Source organism: Musa acuminata, chromosome BXJ1-8 (genome assembly GCF_036884655.1).
Source record: "Musa acuminata AAA Group cultivar baxijiao chromosome BXJ1-8, Cavendish_Baxijiao_AAA, whole genome shotgun sequence".
NCBI lineage: Eukaryota > Viridiplantae > Streptophyta > Magnoliopsida > Zingiberales > Musaceae > Musa > Musa acuminata.
In genome coordinates this window covers 40064401-40083529 of record NC_088334.1, presented here as the reverse complement: position 1 = coordinate 40083529, position 19129 = coordinate 40064401, and the positions used below count along the sequence as shown (strand labels likewise).

General features: G+C 52.8%; 29 non-coding genes across 29 annotated transcripts; all 29 read right to left on the bottom strand.

Moving 5' to 3' along the window:
* Positions 1-331: 331 nt before the first annotated feature.
* LOC135590420 (5S ribosomal RNA) lies at positions 332-450 on the bottom strand. The gene has a single exon (XR_010477827.1). It is a non-coding gene; the product is annotated as a 5S ribosomal RNA (ribosomal RNA).
* A 544-nt stretch (positions 451-994) lies between these two features.
* On the bottom strand, positions 995-1113 carry LOC135591316 (5S ribosomal RNA). Its single transcript, XR_010478477.1, has one exon. It is a non-coding gene; the product is annotated as a 5S ribosomal RNA (ribosomal RNA).
* A 544-nt stretch (positions 1114-1657) lies between these two features.
* On the bottom strand, positions 1658-1776 carry LOC135589295 (5S ribosomal RNA). The gene has a single exon (XR_010476703.1). It is a non-coding gene; the product is annotated as a 5S ribosomal RNA (ribosomal RNA).
* Positions 1777-2320: 544 nt separating this feature from the next.
* On the bottom strand, positions 2321-2439 carry LOC135589481 (5S ribosomal RNA). Its single transcript, XR_010476888.1, has one exon. It is a non-coding gene; the product is annotated as a 5S ribosomal RNA (ribosomal RNA).
* A 544-nt stretch (positions 2440-2983) lies between these two features.
* Positions 2984-3102, bottom strand: LOC135591966 (5S ribosomal RNA). The gene has a single exon (XR_010478732.1). It is a non-coding gene; the product is annotated as a 5S ribosomal RNA (ribosomal RNA).
* Positions 3103-3646: 544 nt separating this feature from the next.
* On the bottom strand, positions 3647-3765 carry LOC135591315 (5S ribosomal RNA). The gene has a single exon (XR_010478475.1). It is a non-coding gene; the product is annotated as a 5S ribosomal RNA (ribosomal RNA).
* Positions 3766-4309: 544 nt separating this feature from the next.
* On the bottom strand, positions 4310-4428 carry LOC135589294 (5S ribosomal RNA). The gene has a single exon (XR_010476702.1). It is a non-coding gene; the product is annotated as a 5S ribosomal RNA (ribosomal RNA).
* Positions 4429-4972: 544 nt separating this feature from the next.
* On the bottom strand, positions 4973-5091 carry LOC135589479 (5S ribosomal RNA). Its single transcript, XR_010476887.1, has one exon. It is a non-coding gene; the product is annotated as a 5S ribosomal RNA (ribosomal RNA).
* Positions 5092-5635: 544 nt separating this feature from the next.
* Positions 5636-5754, bottom strand: LOC135589478 (5S ribosomal RNA). The gene has a single exon (XR_010476886.1). It is a non-coding gene; the product is annotated as a 5S ribosomal RNA (ribosomal RNA).
* A 544-nt stretch (positions 5755-6298) lies between these two features.
* LOC135589292 (5S ribosomal RNA) lies at positions 6299-6417 on the bottom strand. The gene has a single exon (XR_010476701.1). It is a non-coding gene; the product is annotated as a 5S ribosomal RNA (ribosomal RNA).
* A 544-nt stretch (positions 6418-6961) lies between these two features.
* LOC135589477 (5S ribosomal RNA) lies at positions 6962-7080 on the bottom strand. Its single transcript, XR_010476885.1, has one exon. It is a non-coding gene; the product is annotated as a 5S ribosomal RNA (ribosomal RNA).
* Positions 7081-7599: 519 nt separating this feature from the next.
* On the bottom strand, positions 7600-7718 carry LOC135589654 (5S ribosomal RNA). The gene has a single exon (XR_010477061.1). It is a non-coding gene; the product is annotated as a 5S ribosomal RNA (ribosomal RNA).
* A 544-nt stretch (positions 7719-8262) lies between these two features.
* LOC135589476 (5S ribosomal RNA) lies at positions 8263-8381 on the bottom strand. Its single transcript, XR_010476884.1, has one exon. It is a non-coding gene; the product is annotated as a 5S ribosomal RNA (ribosomal RNA).
* Positions 8382-8900: 519 nt separating this feature from the next.
* LOC135589686 (5S ribosomal RNA) lies at positions 8901-9019 on the bottom strand. The gene has a single exon (XR_010477093.1). It is a non-coding gene; the product is annotated as a 5S ribosomal RNA (ribosomal RNA).
* Positions 9020-9563: 544 nt separating this feature from the next.
* On the bottom strand, positions 9564-9682 carry LOC135589290 (5S ribosomal RNA). Its single transcript, XR_010476699.1, has one exon. It is a non-coding gene; the product is annotated as a 5S ribosomal RNA (ribosomal RNA).
* Positions 9683-10226: 544 nt separating this feature from the next.
* LOC135589474 (5S ribosomal RNA) lies at positions 10227-10345 on the bottom strand. Its single transcript, XR_010476881.1, has one exon. It is a non-coding gene; the product is annotated as a 5S ribosomal RNA (ribosomal RNA).
* A 519-nt stretch (positions 10346-10864) lies between these two features.
* Positions 10865-10983, bottom strand: LOC135589653 (5S ribosomal RNA). The gene has a single exon (XR_010477060.1). It is a non-coding gene; the product is annotated as a 5S ribosomal RNA (ribosomal RNA).
* A 544-nt stretch (positions 10984-11527) lies between these two features.
* LOC135589473 (5S ribosomal RNA) lies at positions 11528-11646 on the bottom strand. The gene has a single exon (XR_010476880.1). It is a non-coding gene; the product is annotated as a 5S ribosomal RNA (ribosomal RNA).
* Positions 11647-12165: 519 nt separating this feature from the next.
* On the bottom strand, positions 12166-12284 carry LOC135589685 (5S ribosomal RNA). Its single transcript, XR_010477092.1, has one exon. It is a non-coding gene; the product is annotated as a 5S ribosomal RNA (ribosomal RNA).
* A 544-nt stretch (positions 12285-12828) lies between these two features.
* LOC135589826 (5S ribosomal RNA) lies at positions 12829-12947 on the bottom strand. The gene has a single exon (XR_010477232.1). It is a non-coding gene; the product is annotated as a 5S ribosomal RNA (ribosomal RNA).
* A 544-nt stretch (positions 12948-13491) lies between these two features.
* On the bottom strand, positions 13492-13610 carry LOC135590812 (5S ribosomal RNA). Its single transcript, XR_010478218.1, has one exon. It is a non-coding gene; the product is annotated as a 5S ribosomal RNA (ribosomal RNA).
* A 544-nt stretch (positions 13611-14154) lies between these two features.
* LOC135589684 (5S ribosomal RNA) lies at positions 14155-14273 on the bottom strand. Its single transcript, XR_010477090.1, has one exon. It is a non-coding gene; the product is annotated as a 5S ribosomal RNA (ribosomal RNA).
* A 544-nt stretch (positions 14274-14817) lies between these two features.
* LOC135589763 (5S ribosomal RNA) lies at positions 14818-14936 on the bottom strand. Its single transcript, XR_010477170.1, has one exon. It is a non-coding gene; the product is annotated as a 5S ribosomal RNA (ribosomal RNA).
* Positions 14937-15480: 544 nt separating this feature from the next.
* Positions 15481-15599, bottom strand: LOC135589556 (5S ribosomal RNA). Its single transcript, XR_010476964.1, has one exon. It is a non-coding gene; the product is annotated as a 5S ribosomal RNA (ribosomal RNA).
* Positions 15600-16143: 544 nt separating this feature from the next.
* On the bottom strand, positions 16144-16262 carry LOC135590877 (5S ribosomal RNA). The gene has a single exon (XR_010478281.1). It is a non-coding gene; the product is annotated as a 5S ribosomal RNA (ribosomal RNA).
* A 544-nt stretch (positions 16263-16806) lies between these two features.
* Positions 16807-16925, bottom strand: LOC135590481 (5S ribosomal RNA). Its single transcript, XR_010477889.1, has one exon. It is a non-coding gene; the product is annotated as a 5S ribosomal RNA (ribosomal RNA).
* Positions 16926-17469: 544 nt separating this feature from the next.
* Positions 17470-17588, bottom strand: LOC135591964 (5S ribosomal RNA). Its single transcript, XR_010478729.1, has one exon. It is a non-coding gene; the product is annotated as a 5S ribosomal RNA (ribosomal RNA).
* Positions 17589-18132: 544 nt separating this feature from the next.
* On the bottom strand, positions 18133-18251 carry LOC135591963 (5S ribosomal RNA). Its single transcript, XR_010478728.1, has one exon. It is a non-coding gene; the product is annotated as a 5S ribosomal RNA (ribosomal RNA).
* Positions 18252-18795: 544 nt separating this feature from the next.
* On the bottom strand, positions 18796-18914 carry LOC135591962 (5S ribosomal RNA). The gene has a single exon (XR_010478727.1). It is a non-coding gene; the product is annotated as a 5S ribosomal RNA (ribosomal RNA).
* Between the last annotated feature and the right edge of the window lie 215 nt (positions 18915-19129).

Genomic DNA, 19129 nt, shown 5'->3' with positions numbered 1-19129 from the left:
AAAGCTCTCTCCGAGCCCCACGAGACTGACTGCGTAGCGGTCACGGCAAATTCCGAGGCCCAAAACCATCGCCTCGGAGGTCGACGGGAGAGGTTTTGGCCGCTCGGGGCGCAAAAAGGAGTGCAACACGAGGACTTCCCAGGGGGTCACCCATCCTAGAACCTTGTCTGGTCATTGTATGTTTTATGAAGAAATTTTTAGATGATGATTTCATTATTCTCCTGCTATATATATGTTAATGACATATTTATTGTTGGCCATAATGCTGGAAAAATTGAAAAGCTTAAAAGAGAGTTTTAAGTAAGTCTTTTGGCCGCTCGGGGCGCAAAAAGGAGTGCAACACGTGGACTTCCCAGGGGGTCACCCATCCTAGTACTACTCTCGCCCAATCAGGCTTAACTTCGGAGTTCTGATGGGATCCGGTGCTTTAATGCTTGTATGATCGCACTCGTTTTGTGTGCGTCGTCCCTCGCCTTTGTGCACGTCGCGGACGGCGCATCGACGACCGGAGCCCCGAAACCTCTCGAACGATCTCGGAATCGCCATTGTCGGATCCCTCCGATGCCCACGAGGCCGACCGCGTACCGGACACGGCAAGCGCACGCCGAAACCATCGGGACTTTCTCGAACGAACTCGGAATCGCTATTGCGGCCCCATTCCGGAAAGCTCTCTCCGAGCCCCACGAGACTGACTGCGTAGCGGTCACGGCAAATTCCGAGGCCCAAAACCATCGCCTCGGAGGTCGACGGGAGAGGTTTTGGCCGCTCGGGGCGCAAAAAGGAGTGCAACACGAGGACTTCCCAGGGGGTCACCCATCCTAGAACCATGTCTGGTCATTGTATGTTTTAAGAAGAAATTTTTAGATGATGATTTCATTATTCTCCTGCTATATATATGTTAATGACATATTTATTGTTGGCCATAATGCTGGAAAAATTGAAAAGCTTAAAAGAGAGTTTTAAGTAAGTCTTTTGGCCGCTCGGGGCGCAAAAAGGAGTGCAACATGAAGACTTCCCAGGGGGTCACCCATCCTAGTACTACTCTCGCCCAAGCACCCTTAACTTCGGAGTTCTGATGGGATCCAGTGATTTAGTGCTTGTCTGATAGCACTCTTTTTGTTTGCGTCATCCCTCTCCTTTGTTCACGTCGCGGACGGCGCATCGACGACCGGAGCCCCGAAACCTCTCGAACGATCTCGGAATCGCCATTGTCGGATCCCTCCGATGCCCACGAGGCCGACCGCGTACCGGACACGGCAAGCGCGCGCCGAAACCATCGGGACTTTCTCGAACGAACTCGGAATCGCTATTGCGGCCCCATTCCGGAAAGCTCTCTCCGAGCGCCACGAGACTGACTGCGTAGCGATCACGGCAAATTCCGAGGCCCAAAACCATCGCCTCGGAGGTCGACGGGAGAGGTTTTGGCCGCTCGGGGCGCAAAAAGGAGTGCAACACGAGGACTTCCCAGGGGGTCACCCATCCTAGAACCATGTCTGGTCATTGTATGTTTTATGAAGAAATTTTTAGATGATGATTTCATTATTCTCCTGCTATATATATGTTAATGACATATTTATTGTTGGCCATAATGCTGGAAAAATTGAAAAGCTTAAAAGAGAGTTTTAAGTAAGTCTTTTGGCCGCTCGGGGCACAAAAAGGAGTGCAACACGAGGACTTCCCTGGGGGTCACCCATCCTAGTACTACTCTCGCCCAAGCAGGCTTAACTTCGGAGTTCTGATGGGATCCGGTGCTTTAGTGCTGGTATGATCGCACTCGTTTTGTGTGCGTCGTCCCTCGCCTTTGTGCACGTCGCGGACGGCGCATCGACGACCGGAGCCCCGAAACCTCTCGAACGATCTCGGAATCGCCATTGTCGGATCCCTCCGATGCCCACGAGGCCGACCGCGTAACGGACATGGCAAGCGCGCGGCGAAACCATCGGGACTTTCTCGAACGAACTCGGAATCGCTATTGCGGCCCCATTCCGGAAAGCTCTCTCCGAGCCCCACGAGACTGACTGCGTAGCGGTCACGGCAAATTCCGAGGCCCAAAACCATCGCATCGGAGGTCGACGGGAGAGGTTTTGGCCGCTCGGGGCGCAAAAAGGAGTGCAACACGAGGACTTCCCAGGGGGTCACCCATCCTAGAACCATGTCTGGTCATTGTATGTTTTATGAAGAAATTTTTAGATGATGATTTCATTATTCTCCTGCTATATATATGTTAATGACATATTTATTGTTGGCCATAATGCTGGAAAAATTGAAAAGCTTAAAAGAGAGTTTTAAGTAAGTCTTTTGGCCGCTCGGGGCGCAAAAAGGAGTGCAACACGAGGACTTCCCAGGGGGTCACCCATCCTAGTACTACTCTCGCCCAAGCAGGCTTAACTTCGAAGTTCTGATGGGATCCGGTGCTTTAGTGCTGGTATGATCGCACTCGTTTTGTGTGCGTCGTCCCTCGCCTTTGTGCACGTCGCGGACGGCGCATCGACGACCGGAGCCCCGAAACCTCTCGAACGATCTCGGAATCGCCATTGTCGGATCCCTCCGATGCCCACGAGGCCGACCGCGTAACGGACATGGCAAGCGCGCGCCGAAACCATCGGGACTTTCTCGAATGAACTCGGAATCGCTATTGCGGCCCCATTCCGGAAAGCTCTCTCCGAGCCCCATGAGACTGACTGCGTAGCGGTCACGGCAAATTCCGAGGCCCAAAACCATCGCCTCGGAGGTCGACGGGAGAGGTTTTGGCCGCTCGGGGCGCAAAAAAGAGTGCAACACGAGGACTTCCCAGGGGGTCACCCATCCTAGAACCATGTCTGGTCATTGTATGTTTTATGAAGAAATTTTTAGATGATGATTTAATTATTCTCCTGCTATATATATGTTAATGACATATTTATTGTTGGCCATAATGCTGGAAAAATTGAAAAGCTTAAAAGAGAGTTTTAAGTAAGTCTTTTGGCCGCTCGGGGCGCAAAAAGGAGTGCAACACGAGGACTTCCCAGGGGGTCACCCATCCTAGTACTACTCTCGCCCAAGCAGGCTTAACTTCGGAGTTCTGATGGGATCCGGTGCTTTAGTGCTGGTATGATCGCACTCATTTTGTGTGCGTCGTCCCTCGCCTTTGTGCACGTCGCGGACGACGCATCGACGACCGGAGCCCCGAAACCTCTCGAACGATCTCGGAATCGCCATTGTCGGATCCCTCCGATGCCCACGAGGCCGACCGCGTACCGGACACGGCAAGCGCGCGCCGAAACCATCGGGACTTTCTCGAACGAACTCGGAATCGCTATTGCGGCCCCATTCAGGAAAGCTCTCTCCGAGCCCCACGAGACTGACTGCGTAGCGGTCACGGCAAATTCCGAGGCCCAAAACCATCGCCTCGGAGGTCGACGGGAGAGGTTTTGGCCGCTCGGGGCGCAAAAAGGAGTGCAACACGAGGACTTCCCAGGGGGTCACCCATCCTAGAACCATGTCTGGTCATTGTATGTTTTAAGAAGAAATTTTTAGATGATGATTTCGTTATTCTCCTGCTATATATATGTTAATGACATATTTATTGTTGGCCATAATGCTGGAAAAATTGAAAAGCTTAAAAGAGAGTTTTAAGTAAGTCTTTTGGCCGCTCGGGGCGCAAAAAGGAGTGCAACATGAAGACTTCCCAGGGGGTCACCCATCCTAGTACTACTCTCGCCCAAGCACCCTTAACTTCGGAGTTCTGATGGGATCCAGTGATTTAGTGCTTGTCTGATAGCACTCTTTTTGTTTGCGTCGTCCCTCTCCTTTGTTCACGTCGCGGACGGCGCATCGACGACCGGAGCCCCGAAACCTCTCGAACGATCTCGGAATCGCCATTGTCGGATCCCTCCGATGCCCACGAGGCCGACCGCGTACCGGACACGGCAAGCGCGCGCCGAAACCATCGGGACTTTCTCGAACGAACTCGGAATCGCTATTGCGGCCCCATTCCGGAAAGCTCTCTCCGAGCGCCACGAGACTGACTGCGTAGCGATCACGGCAAATTCCGAGGCCCAAAACCATCGCCTCGGAGGTCGACGGGAGAGGTTTTGGCCGCTCGGGGCGCAAAAAGGAGTGCAACACGAGGACTTCCCAGGGGGTCACCCATCCTAGAACCATGTCTGGTCATTGTATGTTTTATGAAGAAATTTTTAGATGATGATTTCATTATTCTCCTGCTATATATATGTTAATGACATATTTATTGTTGGCCATAATGCTGGAAAAATTGAAAAGCTTAAAAGAGAGTTTTAAGTAAGTCTTTTGGCCGCTCGGGGCACAAAAAGGAGTGCAACACGAGGACTTCCCTGGGGGTCACCCATCCTAGTACTACTCTCGCCCAAGCAGGCTTAACTTCGGAGTTCTGATGGGATCCGGTGCTTTAGTGCTGGTATGATCGCACTCGTTTTGTGTGCGTCGTCCCTCGCCTTTGTGCACGTCGCGGACGGCGCATCGACGACCGGAGCCCCGAAACCTCTCGAACGATCTCGGAATCGCCATTGTCGGATCCCTCCGATGCCCACGAGGCCGACCGCGTAACGGACATGGCAAGCGCGCGCCGAAACCATCGGGACTTTCTCGAACGAACTCGGAATCGCTATTGCGGCCCCATTCCGGAAAGCTCTCTCCGAGCCCCACGAGACTGACTGCGTAGCGGTCACGGCAAATTCCGAGGCCCAAAACCATCGCCTCGGAGGTCGACGGGAGAGGTTTTGGCCGCTCGGGGCGCAAAAAGGAGTGCAACACGAGGACTTCCCAGGGGGTCACCCATCCTAGAACCATGTCTGGTCATTGTATGTTTTATGAAGAAATTTTTAGATGATGATTTCATTATTCTCCTGCTATATATATGTTAATGACATATTTATTGTTGGCCATAATGCTGGAAAAATTGAAAAGCTTAAAAGAGAGTTTTAAGTAAGTCTTTTGGCCGCTCGGGGCGCAAAAAGGAGTGCAACACGAGGACTTCCCAGGGGGTCACCCATCCTAGTACTACTCTCGCCCAAGCAGGCTTAACTTCGAAGTTCTGATGGGATCCGGTGCTTTAGTGCTGGTATGATCGCACTCGTTTTGTGTGCGTCGTCCCTCGCCTTTGTGCACGTCGCGGACGGCGCATCGACGACCGGAGCCCCGAAACCTCTCGAACGATCTCGGAATCGCCATTGTCGGATCCCTCCGATGCCCACGAGGCCGACCGCGTAACGGACATGGCAAGCGCGCGCCGAAACCATCGGGACTTTCTCGAACGAACTCGGAATCGCTATTGCGGCCCCATTCCGGAAAGCTCTCTCCGAGCCCCACGAGACTGACTGCGTAGCGGTCACGGCAAATTCCGAGGCCCAAAACCATCGCCTCGGAGGTCGACGGGAGAGGTTTTGGCCGCTCGGGGCGCAAAAAGGAGTGCAACACGAGGACTTCCCAGGGGGTCACCCATCCTAGAACCATGTCTGGTCATTGTATGTTTTATGAAGAAATTTTTAGATGATGATTTCATTATTCTCCTGCTATATATATGTTAATGACATATTTATTGTTGGCCATAATGCTGGAAAAATTGAAAAGCTTAAAAGAGAGTTTTAAGTAAGTCTTTTGGCCGCTCGGGGCGCAAAAAGGAGTGCAACACGAGGACTTCCCAGGGGGTCACCCATCCTAGTACTACTCTCGCCCAAGCAGGCTTAACTTCGAAGTTCTGATGGGATCCGGTGCTTTAGTGCTGGTATGATCGCACTCGTTTTGTGTGCGTCGTCCCTCGCCTTTGTGCACGTCGCGGACGGCGCATCGACGACCGGAGCCCCGAAACCTCTCGAACGATCTCGGAATCGCCATTGTCGGATCCCTCCGATGCCCACGAGGCCGACCGCGTAACGGACATGGCAAGCGCGCGCCGAAACCATCGGGACTTTCTCGAACGAACTCGGAATCGCTATTGCGGCCCCATTCCGGAAAGCTCTCTCCGAGCCCCACGAGACTGACTGCGTAGCGGTCACGGCAAATTCCGAGGCCCAAAACCATCGCCTCGGAGGTCGACGGGAGAGGTTTTGGCCGCTCGGGGCGCAAAAAGGAGTGCAACACGAGGACTTCCCAGGGGGTCACCCATCCTAGAACCATGTCTGGTCATTGTATGTTTTAAGAAGAAATTTTTAGATGATGATTTCATTATTCTCCTGCTATATATATGTTAATGACATATTTATTGTTGGCCATAATGCTGGAAAAATTGAAAAGCTTAAAAGAGAGTTTTAAGTAAGTCTTTTGGCCGCTCGGGGCACAAAAAGGAGTGCAACACGAGGACTTCCCTGGGGGTCACCCATCCTAGTACTACTCTCGCCCAAGCAGGCTTAACTTCGGAGTTCTGATGGGATCCGGTGCTTTAGTGCTGGTATGATCGCACTCGTTTTGTGTGCGTCGTCCCTCGCCTTTGTGCACGTCGCGGACGGCGCATCGACGACCGGAGCCCCGAAACCTCTCGAACGATCTCGGAATCGCCATTGTCGGATCCCTCCGATGCCCACGAGGCCGACCGCGTAACGGACATGGCAAGCGCGCGCCGAAACCATCGGGACTTTCTCGAACGAACTCGGAATCGCTATTGCGGCCCCATTCCGGAAAGCTCTCTCCGAGCCCCACGAGACTGACTGCGTAGCGGTCACGGCAAATTCCGAGGCCCAAAACCATCGCCTCGGAGGTCGACGGGAGAGGTTTTGGCCGCTCGGGGCGCAAAAAGGAGTGCAACACGAGGACTTCCCAGGGGGTCACCCATCCTAGAACCATGTCTGGTCATTGTATGTTTTATGAAGAAATTTTTAGATGATGATTTCATTATTCTCCTGCTATATATATGTTAATGACATATTTATTGTTGGCCATAATGCTGGAAAAATTGAAAAGCTTAAAAGAGAGTTTTAAGTAAGTCTTTTGGCCGCTCGGGGCGCAAAAAGGAGTGCAACACGAGGACTTCCCAGGGGGTCACCCATCCTAGTACTACTCTCGCCCAAGCAGGCTTAACTTCGAAGTTCTGATGGGATCCGGTGCTTTAGTGCTGGTATGATCGCACTCGTTTTGTGTGCGTCGTCCCTCGCCTTTGTGCACGTCGCGGACGGCGCATCGACGACCGGAGCCCCGAAACCTCTCGAACGATCTCGGAATCGCCATTGTCGGATCCCTCCGATGCCCACGAGGCCGACCGCGTAACGGACATGGCAAGCGCGCGCCGAAACCATCGGGACTTTCTCGAACGAACTCGGAATCGCTATTGCGGCCCCATTCCGGAAAGCTCTCTCCGAGCCCCACGAGACTGACTGCGTAGCGGTCACGGCAAATTCCGAGGCCCAAAACCATCGCATCGGAGGTCGACGGGAGAGGTTTTGGCCGCTCGGGGCGCAAAAAGGAGTCACCCATCCTAGAACCATGTCTGGTCATTGTATGTTTTATGAAGAAATTTTTAGATGATGATTTCATTATTCTCCTGCTATATATATGTTAATGACATATTTATTGTTGGCCATAATGCTGGAAAAATTGAAAAGCTTAAAAGAGAGTTTTAAGTAAGTCTTTTGGCCGCTCGGGGCGCAAAAAGGAGTGCAACACAAGGACTTCCAAGGGGGTCACCCATCCTAGTACTACTCTCGCCCAAGCAGGCTTAACTTCGGAGTTCTGATGGGATCCGGTGCTTTAGTGCTGGTATGATCGCACTCGTTTTGTGTGCGTCGTCCCTCGCCTTTGTGCACGTCGCGGACGGCGCATCGACGACCGGAGCCCCGAAACCTCTCGAACGATCTCGGAATCGCCATTGTCGGATCCCTCCGATGCCCACTAGGCCGACCGCGTACCGGACACGGCAAGCGCGCGCCGAAACCATCGGGACTTTCTCGAACGAACTCGGAATCGCTATTGCGGCCCCATTCCGGAAAGCTCTCTCCGAGCCCCACGAGACTGACTGCGTAGCGGTCACGGCAAATTCCGAGGCCCAAAACCATCGCATCGGAGGTCGACGGGAGAGGTTTTGGCCGCTCGGGGCGCAAAAAGGAGTGCAACACGAGGACTTCCCAGGGGGTCACCCATCCTAGAACCATGTCTGGTCATTGTATGTTTTATGAAGAAATTTTTAGATGATGATTTCATTATTCTCCTGCTATATATATGTTAATGACATATTTATTGTTGGCCATAATGCTGGAAAAATTGAAAAGCTTAAAAGAGAGTTTTAAGTAAGTCTTTTGGCCGCTCGGGGCGCAAAAAGGAGTGCAACACGAGGACTTCCCAGGGGGTCACCCATCCTAGTACTACTCTCGCCCAAGCAGGCTTAACTTCGAAGTTCTGATGGGATCCGGTGCTTTAGTGCTGGTATGATCGCACTCGTTTTGTGTGCGTCGTCCCTCGCCTTTGTGCACGTCGCGGACGGCGCATCGACGACCGGAGCCCCGAAACCTCTCGAACGATCTCGGAATCGCCATTGTCGGATCCCTCCGATGCCCATGAGGCCGACCGCGTACCGGACACGGCAAGCGCGCGCCGAAACCATCGGGACTTTCTCGAACGAACTCGGAATCGCTATTGCGGCCCCATTCCGGAAAGCTCTCTCCGAGCCCCACGAGACTGACTGCGTAGCGGTCACGGCAAATTCCGAGGCCCAAAACCATCGCCTCGGAGGTCGACGGTAGAGGTTTTGGCCGCTCGGGGCGCAAAAAGGAGTCACCCATCCTAGAACCATGTCTGGTCATTGTATGTTTTATGAAGAAATTTTTAGATGATGATTTAATTATTCTCCTGCTATATATATGTTAATGACATATTTATTGTTGGCCATAATGCTGGAAAAATTGAAATGCTTAAAAGAGAGTTTTAAGTAAGTCTTTTGGCCGCTCGGGGCGCAAAAAGGAGTGCAACACGAGGACTTCCCAGGGGGTCACCCATCCTTGTACTACTCTCGCCCAAGCAGGCTTAACTTCGGAGTTCTAATGGGATCCGGTGCTTTAGTGCTGGTATGATCGCACTCGTTTTGTGTGCGTCGTCCCTCGCCTTTGTGCACGTCGCGGACGGCGCATCGACGACCGGAGCCCCGAAACCTCTCGAACGATCTCGGAATCGCCATTGTCGGATCCCTCCGATGCCCACGAGGCCGACCGCGTAACGGACATGGCAAGCGCGCGCCGAAACCATCGGGACTTTCTCGAACGAACTCGGAATCGCTATTGCGGCCCCATTCCGGAAAGCTCTCTCCGAGCCCCACGAGACTGACTGCGTAGCGGTCACGGCAAATTCCGAGGCCCAAAACCATCGCCTCGGAGGTCGACGGGAGAGGTTTTGGCCGCTCGGGGCGCAAAAAGGAGTGCAACACGAGGACTTCCCAGGGGGTCACCCATCCTAGAACCATGTCTGGTCATTGTATGTTTTAAGAAGAAATTTTTAGATGATGATTTCATTATTCTCCTGCTATATATATGTTAATGACATATTTATTGTTGGCCATAATGCTGGAAAAATTGAAAAGCTTAAAAGAGAGTTTTAAGTAAGTCTTTTGGCCGCTCGGGGCACAAAAAGGAGTGCAACACGAGGACTTCCCTGGGGGTCACCCATCCTAGTACTACTCTCGCCCAAGCAGGCTTAACTTCGGAGTTCTGATGGGATCCGGTGCTTTAGTGCTGGTATGATCGCACTCGTTTTGTGTGCGTCGTCCCTCGCCTTTGTGCACGTCGCGGACGGCGCATCGACGACCGGAGCCCCGAAACCTCTCGAACGATCTCGGAATCGCCATTGTCGGATCCCTCCGATGCCCACGAGGCCGACCGCGTAACGGACATGGCAAGCGCGCGCCGAAACCATCGGGACTTTCTCGAACGAACTCGGAATCGCTATTGCGGCCCCATTCCGGAAAGCTCTCTCCGAGCCCCACGAGACTGACTGCGTAGCGGTCACGGCAAATTCCGAGGCCCAAAACCATCGCCTCGGAGGTCGACGGGAGAGGTTTTGGCCGCTCGGGGCGCAAAAAGGAGTGCAACACGAGGACTTCCCAGGGGGTCACCCATCCTAGAACCATGTCTGGTCATTGTATGTTTTATGAAGAAATTTTTAGATGATGATTTCATTATTCTCCTGCTATATATATGTTAATGACATATTTATTGTTGGCCATAATGCTGGAAAAATTGAAAAGCTTAAAAGAGAGTTTTAAGTAAGTCTTTTGGCCGCTCGGGGCGCAAAAAGGAGTGCAACACGAGGACTTCCCAGGGGGTCACCCATCCTAGTACTACTCTCGCCCAAGCAGGCTTAACTTCGAAGTTCTGATGGGATCCGGTGCTTTAGTGCTGGTATGATCGCACTCGTTTTGTGTGCGTCGTCCCTCGCCTTTGTGCACGTCGCGGACGGCGCATCGACGACCGGAGCCCCGAAACCTCTCGAACGATCTCGGAATCGCCATTGTCGGATCCCTCCGATGCCCACGAGGCCGACCGCGTAACGGACATGGCAAGCGCGCGCCGAAACCATCGGGACTTTCTCGAACGAACTCGGAATCGCTATTGCGGCCCCATTCCGGAAAGCTCTCTCCGAGCCCCACGAGACTGACTGCGTAGCGGTCACGGCAAATTCCGAGGCCCAAAACCATCGCATCGGAGGTCGACGGGAGAGGTTTTGGCCGCTCGGGGCGCAAAAAGGAGTCACCCATCCTAGAACCATGTCTGGTCATTGTATGTTTTATGAAGAAATTTTTAGATGATGATTTCATTATTCTCCTGCTATATATATGTTAATGACATATTTATTGTTGGCCATAATGCTGGAAAAATTGAAAAGCTTAAAAGAGAGTTTTAAGTAAGTCTTTTGGCCGCTCGGGGCGCAAAAAGGAGTGCAACACAAGGACTTCCAAGGGGGTCACCCATCCTAGTACTACTCTCGCCCAAGCAGGCTTAACTTCGGAGTTCTGATGGGATCCGGTGCTTTAGTGCTGGTATGATCGCACTCGTTTTGTGTGCGTCGTCCCTCGCCTTTGTGCACGTCGCGGACGGCGCATCGACGACCGGAGCCCCGAAACCTCTCGAACGATCTCGGAATCGCCATTGTCGGATCCCTCCGATGCCCACTAGGCCGACCGCGTACCGGACACGGCAAGCGCGCGCCGAAACCATCGGGACTTTCTCGAACGAACTCGGAATCGCTATTGCGGCCCCATTCCGGAAAGCTCTCTCCGAGCCCCACGAGACTGACTGCGTAGCGGTCACGGCAAATTCCGAGGCCCAAAACCATCGCATCGGAGGTCGACGGGAGAGGTTTTGGCCGCTCGGGGCGCAAAAAGGAGTGCAACACGAGGACTTCCCAGGGGGTCACCCATCCTAGAACCATGTCTGGTCATTGTATGTTTTATGAAGAAATTTTTAGATGATGATTTCATTATTCTCCTGCTATATATATGTTAATGACATATTTATTGTTGGCCATAATGCTGGAAAAATTGAAAAGCTTAAAAGAGAGTTTTAAGTAAGTCTTTTGGCCGCTCGGGGCGCAAAAAGGAGTGCAACACGAGGACTTCCCAGGGGGTCACCCATCCTAGTACTACTCTCGCCCAAGCAGGCTTAACTTCGAAGTTCTGATGGGATCCGGTGCTTTAGTGCTGGTATGATCGCACTCGTTTTGTGTGCGTCGTCCCTCGCCTTTGTGCACGTCGCGGACGGCGCATCGACGACCGGAGCCCCGAAACCTCTCGAACGATCTCGGAATCGCCATTGTCGGATCCCTCCGATGCCCATGAGGCCGACCGCGTACCGGACACGGCAAGCGCGCGCCGAAACCATCGGGACTTTCTCGAACGAACTCGGAATCGCTATTGCGGCCCCATTCCGGAAAGCTCTCTCCGAGCCCCACGAGACTGACTGCGTAGCGGTCACGGCAAATTCCGAGGCCCAAAACCATCGCCTCGGAGGTCGACGGTAGAGGTTTTGGCCGCTCGGGGCGCAAAAAGGAGTCACCCATCCTAGAACCATGTCTGGTCATTGTATGTTTTATGAAGAAATTTTTAGATGATGATTTAATTATTCTCCTGCTATATATATGTTAATGACATATTTATTGTTGGCCATAATGCTGGAAAAATTGAAAAGCTTAAAAGAGAGTTTTAAGTAAGTCTTTTGGCCGCTCGGGGCGCAAAAAGGAGTGCAACACGAGGACTTCCCAGGGGGTCACCCATCCTTGTACTACTCTCGCCCAAGCAGGCTTAACTTCGGAGTTCTAATGGGATCCGGTGCTTTAGTGCTGGTATGATCGCACTCGTTTTGTGTGCGTCGTCCCTCGCCTTTGTGCACGTCGCGGACGGCGCATCGACGACCGGAGCCCCGAAACCTCTCGAACGATCTCGGAATCGCCATTGTCGGATCCCTCCGATGCCCACGAGGCCGACCGCGTAACGGACATGGCAAGCGCGCGCCGAAACCATCGGGACTTTCTCGAACGAACTCGGAATCGCTATTGCGGCCCCATTCCGGAAAGCTCTCTCCGAGCCCCACGAGACTGACTGCGTAGCGGTCACGGCAAATTCCGAGGCCCAAAACCATCGCCTCGGAGTTCGACGGGAGAGGTTTTGGCCGCTCGGGGCGCAAAAAGGAGTGCAACACGAGGACTTCCCAGGGGGTCACCCATCCTAGAACCGTGTCTGGTCATTGTATGTTTTATGAAGAAATTTTTAGATGATGATTTCATTATTCTCCTGCTATATATATGTTAATGACATATTTATTGTTGGCCATAATGCTGGAAAAATTGAAAAGCTTAAAAGAGAGTTTTAAGTAAGTCTTTTGGCCGCTCGGGGCGCAAAAAGGAGTGCAACACGAGGACTTCCCAGGGGGTCACCCATCCTAGTACTACTCTCTCCCAAGCAGGCTTAACTTCGGAGTTCTGATGGGATCCGGTGCTTTAGTGCTGGTATGATCGCACTCGTTTTGTGTGCGTCGTCCCTCGCCTTTGTGCACGTCGCGGACGGCGCATCGACGACCGTAGCCCCGAAACCTCTCGAACGATATCGGAATCGCCATTGTCGGATCCCTCCGATGCCCACGAGGCCGACCGCGTACCGGACACGGCAAGCGCGCGCCGAAACCATCGGGACTTTCTCGAACGAACTCGGAATCGCTATTGCGGCCCCATTCCGGAAAGCTCTCTCCGAGCCCCACGAGACTGACTGCGTAGCGGTCACGGCAAATTCCGAGGCCCAAAACCATCACCTCGGAGGTCGACGGGAGAGGTTTTGGCCGCTCGGGGCGCAAAAAGGAGTGCAACACGAGGACTTCCCAGGGGGTCACCCATCCTAGAACCATGTCTGGTCATTGTATGTTTTATGAAGAAATTTTTAGATGATGATTTCATTATTCTCCTGCTATATATATGTTAATGACATATTTATTGTTGGCCATAATGCTGGAAAAATTGAAAAGCTTAAAAGAGAGTTTTAAGTAAGTCTTTTGGCCGCTCGGGGCGCAAAAAGGAGTGCAACACGAGGACTTCCCAGGGGGTCACGCATCCTTGTACTACTCTCGCCCAAGCAGGCTTAACTTCGGAGTTCTGATGGGATCCGGTGCTTTAGTGCTGGTATGATCGTACTCGTTTTTTGTGCGTGGTCCCTCGCCTTTGTGCACGTCGCGGACGGCGCATCGACGACCGGAGCCCCGAAACCTCTCGAACGATCTCGGAATCGCCATTGTCGGATCCCCCCGATGCCCACGAGGCCGACCGCGTACCGGACACGGCAAGCGCGCGCCGAAACCATCGGGACTTTCTCGAACGAACTCGGAATCGCTATTGCGGCCCCATTCCGGAAAGCTCTCTCCGAGCCCCACGAGACTGACTGCGTAGCGGTCACGGCAAATTCCGAGGCCCAAAACCATCGCCTCGGAGGTCGACGGGAGAGGTTTTGGCCGCTCGGGGCGCAAAAAGGAGTGCAACACGAGGACTTCCCAGGGGGTCACCCATCCTAGAACCATGTCTGGTCATTGTATGTTTTATGAAGAAATTTTTAGATGATGATTTCATTATTCTCCTGCTATATATATGTTAATGACATATTTATTGTTGGCCATAATGCTGGAAAAATTGAAAAGCTTAAAAGAGAGTTTTAAGTAAGTCTTTTGGCCGCTCGGGGCGCAAAAAGGAGTGCAACACGAGGACTTCCCAGGGGGTCACCCATCCTTGTACTACTCTCGCCCAAGCAGGCTTAACTTCGGAGTTCTAATGGGATCCGGTGCTTTAGTGCTGGTATGATCGCACTCGTTTTGTGTGCGTCGTCCCTCGCCTTTGTGCACGTCGCGGACGGCGCATCGACGACCGTAGCCCCGAAACCTCTCGAACGATATCGGAATCGCCATTGTCGGATCCCTCCGATGCCCACGAGGCCGACCGCGTACCGGACACGGCAAGCGCGCGCCGAAACCATCGGGACTTTCTCGAACGAACTCGGAATCGCTATTGCGGCCCCATTCCGGAAAGCTCTCTCCGAGCCCCACGAGACTGACTGCGTAGCGGTCACGGCAAATTCCGAGGCCCAAAACCATCACCTCGGAGGTCGACGGGAGAGGTTTTGGCCGCTCGGGGCGCAAAAAGGAGTGCAACACGAGGACTTCCCAGGGGGTCACCCATCCTAGAACAATGTCTGGTCATTGTATGTTTTATGAAGAAATTTTTAGATGATGATTTCATTATTCTCCTGCTATATATATGTTAATGACATATTTATTGTTGGCCATAATGATGGAAAAATTGAAAAGCTTAAAAGAGAGTTTTAATTAAGTCTTTTGGCCGCTCGGGGCGCAAAAAGGAGTGCAACACGAGGACTTACCAGGGGGTCACCCATCCTAGTACTACTCTCGCCCAAGCAGGCTTAACTTCGGAGTTCTGATGGGATCCGGTGCTTTAGTGCTGGTATGATCGCACTCGTTTTGTGTGTGTCGTCCCTCGCCTTTGTGCACGTCGCGGACGGCGCATCGACGACCGTAGCCCCGAAACCTCTCGAACGATATCGGAATCGCCATTGTCGGATCCCTCCGATGCCCACGAGGCCGACCGCGTACCGGACATGGCAAGCGCGCGCCGAAACCATCGGGACTTTCTCGAACGAACTCGGAATCGCTATTGCGGCCCCATTCCGGAAAGCTCTCTCCGAGCCCCACGAGACTGACTGCGTAGCGGTCACGGCAAATTCCGAGGCCCAAAACCATCGCCTCGGAGGTCGACGGGAGAGGTTTTGGCCGCTCGGGGCGCAAAAAGGAGTGCAACACGAGGACTTCCCAGGGGGTCACCCATCCTAGAACCATGTCTGGTCATTGTATGTTTTATGAAGAAATTTTTAGATGATGATTTAATTATTCTCCTGCTATATATATGTTAATGACATATTTATTGTTGGCCATAATGCTGGAAAAATTGAAAAGCTTAAAAGAGAGTTTTAAGTAAGTCTTTTGGCCGCTCGGGGCGCAAAAAGGAGTGCAACACGAGGACTTCCCAGGGGGTCACCCATCCTTGTACTACTCTCGCCCAAGCAGGCTTAACTTCGGAGTTCTGATGGGATCCGGTGCTTTAGTGCTGGTATGATCGCACTCGTTTTGTGTGCGTCGTCCCTCGCCTTTGTGCACGTCGCGGACGGCGCATCGACGACCGGAGCCCCGAAACCTCTCGAACGATCTCGGAATCGCCATTGTCGGATCCCTCCGATGCCCACGAGGCCGACCGCGTAACGGACATGGCAAGCGCGCGCCGAAACCATCGGGACTTTCTCGAACGAACTCGGAATCGCTATTGCGGCCCCATTCCGGAAAGCTCTCTCCGAGCCCCACGAGACTGACTGCGTAGCGGTCACGGCAAATTCCGAGGCCCAAAACCATCGCCTCGGAGGTCGACGGGAGAGGTTTTGGCCGCTCGGGGCGCAAAAAGGAGTGCAACACGAGGACTTCCCAGGGGGTCACCCATCCTAGAACCATGTCTGGTCATTGTATGTTTTATGAAGAAATTTTTAGATGATGATTTCATTATTCTCCTGCTATATATATGTTAATGACATATTTATTGTTGGTCATAATGCTGGAAAAATTGAAAAGCTTAAAAGAGAGTTTTAAGTAAGTCTTTTGGCCGCTCGGGGCGCAAAAAGGAGTGCAACACGAGGACTTCCCAGGGGGTCACCCATCCTTGTACTACTCTCGGCCAAGCATACTTAACTTCGGAGTTCTGATGGGATCCGGTGATTTAGTGCTGGTATGATCGTACTCGTTTTGTGTGCGTGGTCCCTCGCCTTTGTGCACGTCGCGGACGGCGCATCGACGACCGGAGCCCCGAAACCTCTCGAACGATCTCGGAATCGCCATTGTCGGATCCCTCCGATGCCCACGAGGCCGACCGCGTACCGGACACGGCAAGCGCGCGCCGAAACCATCGGGACTTTCTCGAACGAACTCGGAATCGCTATTGCGGCCCCATTCCGGAAAGCTCTCTCCGAGCCCCACGAGACTGACTGCGTAGCGGTCACGGCAAATTCCGAGGCCCAAAACCATCGTCTCGGAGGTCGACGGGAGAGGTTTTGGCCGCTCGGGGCGCAAAAAGGAGTGCAACACGAGGACTTCCCAGGGGGTCACCCATCCTAGAACCATGTCTGGTCATTGTATGTTTTATGAAGAAATTTTTAGATGATGATTTCATTATTCTCCTGCTATATATATGTTAATGACATATTTATTGTTGGCCATAATGCTGGAAAAATTGAAAAGCTTAAAAGAGAGTTTTAAGTAAGTCTTTTGGCAGCTCGGGGCGCAAAAAGGAGGGCAACAAGAGGACTTCCCAAGGGGTCACCCATCCTAGTAATACTCTCGCCCAAGCACGCTTAACTTCGGAGTTCTGATGGGATCCGGTGCTTTAATGCTGGTATGATCGCACTCGTTTTGTGTGCGTCGCCCCTCGCCTTTGTGCACGTCGCGGACGGCGCATCGACGACCGGAGCCCCGAAACCTCTCGAACGATCTCGGAATCGCCATTGTCGGATCCCTCCGATGCCCATGAGGCCGACCGCGTACCGGACACGGCAAGCGCGCGCCGAAACCATCGGGACTTTCTCGAACGAACTCGGAATCGCTATTGCGGCCCCATTCCGGAAAGCTCTCTCCGAGCCCCACGAGACTGACTGCGTAGCGGTCACGGCAAATTCCGAGGCCCAAAACCATCGCCTCGGAGGTCGACGGGAGAGGTTTTGGCCGCTCGGGGCGCAAAAAGGAGTGCAAAACAAGGACTTCCCAGGGGGTCACCAATCCTAGAACCATGTCTGGTCATTATATGTTTTATGAAGAAATTTTTAGATGATGATTTCATTATTCTCCTGCTATATATATGTTAATGACATATTTATTGTTGGCCATAATGCTGGAAAAATTGAAAAGCTTAAAAGAGAGTTTTAAGTAAGTCTTTTGGCCGCTCGGGGCGCAAAAAGGAGTGCAACACGAGGACTTCCCAGGGGGTCACCCATCCTAGTACTACTCTCGCCCAAGCAGGCTTAACTTCGGAGTTCTGATGGGATCCGGTGCTTTAGTGCTGGTATGATCGCACTCGTTTTGTGTGCGTCGTCCCTCGCCTTTGTGCACGTCGCGGACGGCGCATCGACGACCGGAGCCCCGAAACCTCTCGAACGATCTCGGAATCGCCATTGTCGGATCCCTCCGATGCCCACGAGGCCGACCGCGTAACGGACATGGCAAGCGCGCGCCGAAACCATCGGGACTTTCTCGAACGAACTCGGAATCGCTATTGCGGCCCCATTCCGGAAAGCTCTCTCCGAGCCCCACGAGACTGACTGCGTAGCGGTCACGGCAAATTCCGAGGCCCAAAACCATCGCCTCGGAGGTCGACGGGAGAGGTTTTGGCCGCTCGGGGCGCAAAAAGGAGTGCAAAACAAGGACTTCCCAGGGGGTCACCAATCCTAGAACCATGTCTGGTCATTATATGTTTTATGAAGAAATTTTTAGATGATGATTTCATTATTCTCCTGCTATATATATGTTAATGACATATTTATTGTTGGCCATAATGCTGGAAAAATTGAAAAGCTTAAAAGAGAGTTTTAAGTAAGTCTTTTGGCCGCTCGGGGCGCAAAAAGGAGTGCAACACGAGGACTTCCCAGGGGGTCACCCATCCTAGTACTACTCTCGCCCAAGCAGGCTTAACTTCGGAGTTCTGATGGGATCCGGTGCTTTAGTGCTGGTATGATCGCACTCGTTTTGTGTGCGTCGTCCCTCGCCTTTGTGCACGTCGCGGACGGCGCATCGACGACCGGAGCCCCGAAACCTCTCGAACGATCTCGGAATCGCCATTGTCGGATCCCTCCGATGCCCACTAGGCCGACCGCGTACCGGACACGGCAAGCGCGCGCCGAAACCATCGGGACTTTCTCGAACGAACTCGGAATCGCTATTGCGGCCCCATTCCGGAAAGCTCTCTCCGAGCCCCACGAGACTGACTGCGTAGCGGTCACGGCAAATTCCGAGGCCCAAAACCATCGCCTCGGAGGTCGACGGGAGAGGTTTTGGCCGCTCGGGGCGCAAAAAGGAGTGCAAAACGAGGACTTCCCAGGGGGTCACCAATCCTAGAACCATGTCTGGTCATTATATGTTTTATGAAGAAATTTTTAGATGATGATTTCATTATTCTCCTGCTATATATATGTTAATGACATATTTATTGTTGGCCATAATGCTGGAAAAATTGAAAAGCTTAAAAGAGAGTTTTAAGTAAGTCTTTTGGCCGCTCGGGGCGCAAAAAGGAGTGCAACACGAGGACTTCCCAGGGGGTCACCCATCCTAGTACTACTCTCGCCCAAGCAGGCTTAACTTCGGAGTTCTGATGGGATCCGGTGCTTTAGTGCTGGTATGATCGCACTCGTTTTGTGTGCGTCGTCCCTCGCCTTTGTGCACGTCGCGGACGGCGCATCGACGACCGGAGCCCCGAAACCTCTCGAACGATCTCGGAATCGCCATTGTCGGATCCCTCCGATGCCCACTAGGCCGACCGCGTACCGGACACGGCAAGCGCGCGCCGAAACCATCGGGACTTTCTCGAACGAACTCGGAATCGCTATTGCGGCCCCATTCCCGAA